The following is a 7,142-nucleotide window of genomic DNA, read 5'->3' as shown; positions in this document are numbered from 1 at the left end:
AAGCTGGCTCATAGACACTGGTGACTCCCACTAAAATATCTGTTTGAATAAGTAGGAAAATACCTAGAAAGAAAGCACATAGCAGTGAGAAAGGGGCTTAAGCATTTATTTGTTAACTAAACAAATATTTATTGAACACCTGCTGTGTCCCAGTACTGTGCAAGGCACTGGGCTATTAAAATTCATGCAATCAACACATATTTCAGAAGTCCTATTATGTGATAGGTACAAGTTAGAATAAACTTTATTTTTTATTTACTTATTTTTTTTAAACAAGTCCTCCCAACGCGAAGGGCAAACTCCTGGCTGGGAGGACTAGTTCCCGGGGTGCTCTCTGGTACTTGACCTTGCCATGGTCTCTTCTCGGAACTTTTTTTAAATTTTTATTTTATTATTGATTTTGTACAGAGAGGAAGGGAGAGAGAGAGAGGAAGGGAGAGAGATAGTTAGAAACATCGATGAGAGAGTCATCGATCAGCTGCCTCTTGCACACCCCCTACTGGGGATATGCCCGCAACTAAGGTACATGCCCTTGACCAGAATCAAACCCGGGACCTTTCAGTCCCCAAGCCGACGCTCTATCCATTGAGCCAAACCGGTTTCGGCTAGAATAAACTTTAAAGAGATAAAGATACTGTCATTCCCCACAAGTAGGTTACTGAAGGAGACAGCTGTGTTAAAAAAAAAAAAATTGTTCAGTGGTGTGATAAATGCTACAATGGAGAGAGAAAGGAAGGAAAAGGAAGGGCATAGAAAGGAAGACTTCACCACAGAGAAGATGATTGCACTGAGTATTGAAGCATATGCAGAAATCCTTCAGGTAAGCAGGAGATTCCAATCAGAAGGAAAAATGTGGACAAAAATGTAGAAGCTTGAAACCGAATGGTGTGTTTAGGAAACTCCAAGTCATTTGATATGGGTGTCATGTGAATTGTGAAGTGTAAAATGAAAAGATACTAGTAGGGTAGACAGGGGCTGGATCTTACAGGGTCTTGTCTACTGTGCTGAGAAAGCTGAGTATATCTTATAGGCAATGGGGTCTCACTTCAGGGCAAACCAGGAATTACAAAAATATATTTGCACTTTAGCAAACAACAATAAACAGCAGGGGGGAAAATGATGAACAGGAGTTTACCAAGAAGGTATAGCAGAGGGTAGTGAGAGTGGTCCATGGGAAGAATAACATGTGAAAAGGGACAGAGGTGTGTTTAGGGAACATCAAATAGTTTGATGTGGCCAAAATGTCAGTGTTTGGGTGGAGATGAGAAAATAATAAGGCTACAAAGGTCATTCAGATGGCAGATGATGAAGAATACTATGGAGGCAATGTTATAAGGTGATTTAAGACCATGGCACTAGAGCCATGCAGCTAGCATTTTAATCCCATATCTTGAGTTCACAAGCTGTGTGGCTTTAGAAAAATTATCCAACGTCCCTTGCCTCAGTTTCCTCATATATAAAATAAGGATAATTTATAACGACGTCAAAGGTTTGAGGATGTAATTATTAAAGATGGAAAAATAAATTAGAATGTTCTTGGTATCATATAAGTGGTAGCTTCTATTAATAATGTAAACCATGTTAAGAAGTCTGAACTTAATATTTTGTTGTTTTTGCAATAGGGTGGTCTTCGATAGCCTTTAAATGGAGAGGATATACACGAAGTGATGTTTTAGAAAAACTACTCACTGCATTGATATACCTAGCTTTCTCAGCAGAGTAGATAAGACGGGGCAAGATCCAGCCCCTCCCTGGATCCACCATGGCAGTGGGGAGGACGGCCATTATGGGACAGAAACTGGAGGCATGCAGCCTGTTAGGAGAATGTTTGAGAAATCCAGGGGAAAATGAGAGTTTGACTAAAGGTAGTAACAGTAAGATAGACAGGAAGGGACACACATAATAAAGAATTTGGAGGCAAATTGACAGAATTTGAATAGTTAGGCAAGGGAATGAAAGACAGGGAGGTTCCTTTTCAGTTATGGGTCCCAGGTCAGTTTCATATTTGGGAGTGCCATGCCAACCTTTCCCAATGTATGTCCTCCTTTCCTGGTCCTGGACATAGTGACTACCCAACTCTACTATACTTCCTTGCTTTCCTAAAAGTGCTGTCCTTCTCTAGCCTCAGGCTCTTCAGAACAAAAGTGGTATTAAAAAATAAAAACACATATGAGACTTCCTGAAAACACTGATAGAATGAATCTGACCTACAGACTCTTACTCAGTTCCTTACCACTGCTGCCAAATACCTAACAAAATGAACAAAAATAAATCATAGTAAAAACTAACAATTTTATCATCCATAAACAAGCAAGAAAAATAGTAAAGCTCCACAATATAAATTTCAAAAAGTGGCAGCCAAGGAAGGAAGTTAAAGATCTTAGGGCAGTATTACAAGGCTTCTAACTCTGTTCCCACTCCCAGAAACAGCACTTAGGGGAAAAGGCAAGTCAACAAAATCCTATCAGTTATCACTAAACCCCACCAATTTGGAGCATAGTCAACAGGGATTTGGAATGAGTGGAAGGAGGGGGTGAGAAATAGACCATTCGGGAAAGAGTACAGAAAATACCTTCAAAAGGAGAAGCCCCAACATATTACTGCAGGATCTCAGCCAAGGCAGGGGGTGCTGTCAGGGCTTGCTTGTCATTTTCTGGAGGTTCGTTACTTCCCTATTTCTTAGGAATATTGAGCCAACGCTTTGGGAGTGGGACATACCTCTGGCAGGTGGAAATAAGCCATGTATGGACATTTAATAAGATGGAAACCAGAGTCCATGTCCCTCAGCAAGAGAGGCACAACTTTAGTTGAGTGTCCCTTCCCACAATTTACCTGCATACTACAGAATAAAGGCTTGAACAGAACATTCTGCTTGCAAACAAGACCTTGGAGGGGTATACAAAAAAAGAATAGATAAAATTATCCCTAAAATGAAAGAACCAAATCTATAGACAGAAAGGATATACTGTGCTTCACAAAAAAAAACACAAAAAAACAAAAACATTAAAAAGCATAACTGATATTGAGACCTGTTGTTAGTAAGCTTTTGAACATCAAGATGTGATTCTCCAGGTGTATATACAGAAAAAAACTAGCTGTTTATATGAATGAAAAATCAGCTTGGCTCCAGACTTTACAGCACTATTCAACACCAGAAGACAATGGAACAAGTCTGTAAAATGTTGAGAGAAAGTTTATGTGAGACTGAAATATATCATACCCAGCAAACAACTTTTTCAAATAAAAACACTACAGGCAGAACTTGGGGAATACAGCAGTCATAAAACCTTCTTCAAAATCCAGCCAACCAAGATAAAAATCAAACTTAAAAATCTGGGAATAGCCGAAACCGATTTGGCTCAGTGGATAGAGCTTCAGCCTGTGACTGAAGGGTCCCTGGTTTGATTCCGGTCAAGGGCATGTACCTTGGTTGCGGGCATATGCCAGGTAGGGGGCGTGCAAGAGGCAGCTGATCGATGACTCTCATCCATGTTTCTAACTCTCTATTTCTCTCCCTTCCTCTCTGTAAAAAATCAATAAAAAAAAATCTGGAAATAGATAAACCATGGCAAAACAATACAGGTGGGACACTGATTTCATTTAAGTAAATAAATATTTATACTACATATACACCTCCTATATAATTTGAAGTGATGTTGGTTAAAAAAAAAAAAAAGCACCATGTAATAGTTAACAGTATTTACAAAGTAATGATATAACTAATAAAAACCTGGAGCTTTGGGGAGAACAGATGAGAGGAGATATAACAATGTAATCTTATCTTTCATAGTGTGGAGTCAGTATCTTTTGAGGTGAAATAATATTTATCAAAAAGTTAGAAATTCCTTTGATTTCACTTCAGTCTCCTGTTAAATTCAAGTACAATTAGATTGAATACTTTTTAATAAAACTGGCTTGCACATTATGATCCTATTTTCATAAAATCATTGTTATCTACACAGTCATCCATCTCTTTTCTGAATAAGTACATACAGAGGTGCCTGAAATGATGTTCACTAAATATTAACACTGATCATTTCTGGATTGTAGGATTTGGGGTGATCTGTTGCTTTTTTATTTTAATAAAAACAGTAAGATCTTTTTTTTTTTTCAGAAGAAAACTATATTTGTTCTTTGGTTTTATTGGAATCAAATTTTATCTGATAGGGCATGGCATTGACAGACCATATCAGAACCTCATATATTTAGCTCACACAGAAATGTTCTTTTTGATGTGGAATGACATTTCTCTATTGTGGGCAAATATGCATCAATCAATTAAATATGCAATTAGTACCCACATGGAATCCAACACTGTGCTAGGCCGTATAGGAGACACATAGCTTCCACCCTTAAAAGAACTTCCAATTATGTTGAAAACAAATATTCATTTTAGCGCTGGCTGGTGTGGCACAGTTGGTTGAAGCATCGTCCTATACACCAAAAATTTGGAGGTTCAATTCCTGGTCAGAGCACATACCCAGGTTTTGTATCCAATGCCTTGGTGCATGGGAGAGTCAACTGATTGATGTTTTTCTTTGGCACTTTCTCTCACTTCCTTCCTCTATAATATATATATATATATATATATATATATATATATATATATATTTTAAGTAGGAGTTTTTCACAAAAGGTATGTCAAAGTAGGTGAAATAGCTAAACTATTTTTTTTTTAAAAATCTAATGGGTAGATTATATGCCAAGAATTATTCTAGGTATAGAAGATATAAATGCATAAGGCACATTCTCTGCATTCAAGGAATTTATAATCCAGTTGGGATGACAAATGTAAATATTATATGAAAAATTCCAGGATATAAATATGCCAGTGGTGCAATGTGAACAAAAAGTGAAGAAAAGACATAGCACAGATTCAGTAAAGATAGAAATGATGAATTGGACACGGCTTGTATTTAACTCTGCAAATGCTTTTGTGCCAGCCTTCTCTTTCTGTTTCCTGTTTTACATCATGTCAGCGTAACTGAGCCTTTGCCTAACATCATCTCCCAGTGTGACCATGGTTCTTTGACAGTTCAACTTGGCAAACATTTGAGGCCCACTGCATGCCAAGCTCCATGCTGGAGATCCAAAAATAAATAAATAATATACAGTTCCTTCCTTAAAGGAGAAGAGGGAGTCAACTGACTTGTCAAAAGCCCACTTTTGTCAGGCAGTGAGCTGAAAGATTTCTTATATTATCTCATTTGATCCTTGCAACAACCTTGGAAGTTAATTTTAGATTTATAGGGCAATCCAAGCACAGAGGCAGGCAGTTTTTCCGGGTACTAGTTTCTAGAATATAGGAAGCAAGGAAGAGGAGTATAAAATCTCAATTTGCTTTCTCCACTCCAAATCTTCTAGAGAGCCTCAGAAGATAAACACTAGGAAGATTCCATTTTTCCCAGATCTTGGTGCGGCAATGCCTAACGTTCTGCCCATCATGGACTGTGACCTTTAACAAAGTCACAAGAAAAAGACAAGAAAATAGAGCAGACATATCCAAAGGAACATTTTACTGAAACATTAAGGGCTCTAACTAGTGGTCAAAAAAATACTATGGTTGGTATCAGAGCTGTTTTTATAATATGAGGTGATCATAAACAGGGGAAAATACTTAAATAACAACACTTAAAGTAATGAAATGAAAATTTTGACTGCTTTCCATAGGAATCTGAGAAGGGCAAAAAGTAAATGAGATTTTATTAGCTATATTCTATCCATGAAATCATTAAAAATATAATTAGATTATTATAAAGTTCTGGCTATTTTCTCACCTCTATACAATTCTCCTCCATGCAATAGCTTCAAAGCTTGTCATATCCCCTCCCCAAAGTAAGGTCTTGAAAATATTAACTTATATCTTGACACCCCCCCCCCAATCCCCCAGAAGATTTAGCTGGAGGATATTAATCCCAGTGACTGGCAAAGCACAACAAGGATTTTCTGTGCCAATTCACCCTGACACCCTAGCTGGAAATTTTGTTCAGTGGCTAATCACTCTCCTCTGGGTCTATAGAATACTCCAGATCAACTCTACTAAGACAAGTAAACAAAGCCTCCTCTCTCCTAGCCCTTTATTATAGACTTCTCCAGAGTGTTTGAGCTAAGTGTTTATTTTCTTTTTCTCTAGATTCTGAAAAGTTTCCAAAGCAAGCATGTCCATTCACCCACCCAGCCATCACTCATCCAAGTCCCAATCCATATCCCACTAACCTACCCTCCTGAACTCAACATCCAATATGTAATACTTTCAAAAATAAAGATTTAAACATACATTATTCAAAACTTTTCCCAATTCAGGCATAATACTAGATATCTGGGATAGGGATAAGACACAGACTCTACTCTAGAGGGACCAACCATTATGAATTGCCATGGGCTGTGTGTGTTAAGGGTAGGGGAGGGACGGGGATCCTGGGATATGATACTTTCAGAGCCAAATCCTGGAAAGCCCTTGGAAAACTGGGATGAGTTGGAAGACTCATCCTTCTCTCGAGGGAACTGAAACACTGGCAATTATGATAAAAAGGACAGTGTTTCATTTATCACTAACTCCAGTATACAGAATAGTAGCTAGCATTTAAGGAGAACTAAATACCTGCTGACTGATAAATCACATGAATGACTGAGAAAAGTGCTACAAGAGAGGATTATTTAGGAAGGCAGATTTGTTCATTCAACTAATATTTATCAAGGACCTACTATGTTATGGGCACAGTGCTAATCACTAGAGATACAATGATGAGTAAAAGTAGATATGGTCCCTCACCTGATGGTATTACAGCATAAGAAGAAAGATAGGCATTTAGATAGTTACAACAAAAACAGTGGATACTATAAGATCACATAGCAGGATAACCTCCCCTAGTCTATTAATCTGGTAAGATTCTTTAGAGGAAATGACATTTAAACAGAGACTTTCTGGATGAATGGGAAAGAAGAAGGTTTGTGGGGTGGAGGAAAGTTAAATGATCTAAGCCAAATGAGTTCTGGAAAGAGACTTTTCAGATGGAAAGACATGGCTGTAATAGCAACCCCAACTTCATCCTCTAGTAGGGGTGTCGAACTCAATCAGAGAAGGGGCCAAAATCTAAAATCCAGCCTAAATCGCGGGCCGAATGGTTTACTGAACAGTCATA

At 38.0% G+C, this 7,142-nt stretch overlaps 1 pseudogene; it reads left to right on the top strand.

Moving 5' to 3' along the window:
• The first annotated feature begins 718 nt into the window (after positions 1–718).
• The window catches only part of LOC118704099, a 39,587-nt pseudogene continuing 33,163 nt past the window's right edge, over positions 719–7,142 (top strand).

The sequence above is a fragment of the Pipistrellus kuhlii genome, unplaced genomic scaffold (assembly GCF_014108245.1).
Source record: "Pipistrellus kuhlii isolate mPipKuh1 unplaced genomic scaffold, mPipKuh1.p scaffold_m20_p_40, whole genome shotgun sequence".
In the NCBI taxonomy this organism is placed as follows: domain Eukaryota; kingdom Metazoa; phylum Chordata; class Mammalia; order Chiroptera; family Vespertilionidae; genus Pipistrellus; species Pipistrellus kuhlii.
This window is presented reverse-complemented; position numbering and strand designations above follow the sequence as displayed.